This window comes from Salminus brasiliensis, chromosome 5, assembly GCF_030463535.1.
Source record: "Salminus brasiliensis chromosome 5, fSalBra1.hap2, whole genome shotgun sequence".
Classification (NCBI taxonomy): domain Eukaryota; kingdom Metazoa; phylum Chordata; class Actinopteri; order Characiformes; family Bryconidae; genus Salminus; species Salminus brasiliensis.
In genome coordinates, this window is record NC_132882.1 from 2,167,232 (window position 1) to 2,168,326 (window position 1,095).

A 1,095-nucleotide genomic window follows, 5' to 3' on the forward strand; every position below is an offset into this window, starting at 1 on the left:
TGACAGAGAGAGAGAGAAAGAGAGAGAGAGACAGAGGCGAGAGAGAGAGAGACAGAGAGTGAGAGAGGGAGAGAGAGAGAGAGAGACCAGAGAGAGAGACAGAGAGAGAGAGACAGAGAGAGAGACAGAGCGAGAGAGAGAGAGAGAGAGAGAGAGAGAGACAGAGAGAGAAAGAGAGAGAGAGGGAGAGGGAGACAGAGAGAGAGGTAGAGAGAGAGAGAGAGAGAGAGAGAGACAGAGAGAGAGGGAGAGGGAGACAGAGAGAGAGGTAGAGAGAGAGAGAGAGAGAGAGAGAGAGAGAGAGGGAGAGGGAGACAGAGAGAGAGGTAGAGAGAGAGAGAGAGAGAGAGACAGAGAGAGACAGAGAGACAGAGAGAGAGAGAGAGACAGAGAGAGGACAGAGAGAGAGAGAGAGAGAGAGACAGAGAGTGAGAGAGGGAGACAGAGGGAGAGAGACAGAGAGAGAGAGAGAGAGAGAGAGAGAGAGAGAGAGAGAGAGACAGAGAGTGAGAGAGAGAGAGAGAGAGAGAGAGAGAGAGACAGAGAGTGAGAGAGGGAGACAGAGGGAGAGAGACAGAGAGAGAGAGAGAGAGAGAGAGAGGGAGACAGAGGGAGAGAGACAGAGAGAGAGAGAGAGAGAGAGTGAGAGAGGGAGAGAGAGAGAGAGAGAGAGAGAGAGAGAGAGAGAGAGAGAGACAGACAGACAGAGAGCGAGAGAGAGAGAGAGAGAGAGAGAGAGAGAGAGAGAGACAGAGAGTGAGAGAGGGAGACAGAGGGAGAGAGAGAGAGAGAGAGAGAGAGAGAGAGAGAGAGAGAGACAGAGAGTGAGAGAGGGAGACAGAGGGAGAGAGACAGAGAGAGGGAGAGAGACAGAGAGAGAGAGAGACAGAGAGTGAGAGAGGGAGACAGAGGGAGAGAGACAGAGAGAGGGAGAGAGAGAGAGAGAGAGAGAGAGAGAATTAGGACTACAGCAACTTTTAAACTTTTAAATATTTGTCACCAACAAAACTGTAATATTAGTCACCTTCTTATTATTAATATATTATATTATTCACATTATTATAAATATATAATTAAGTGTATTACTTAATTCAC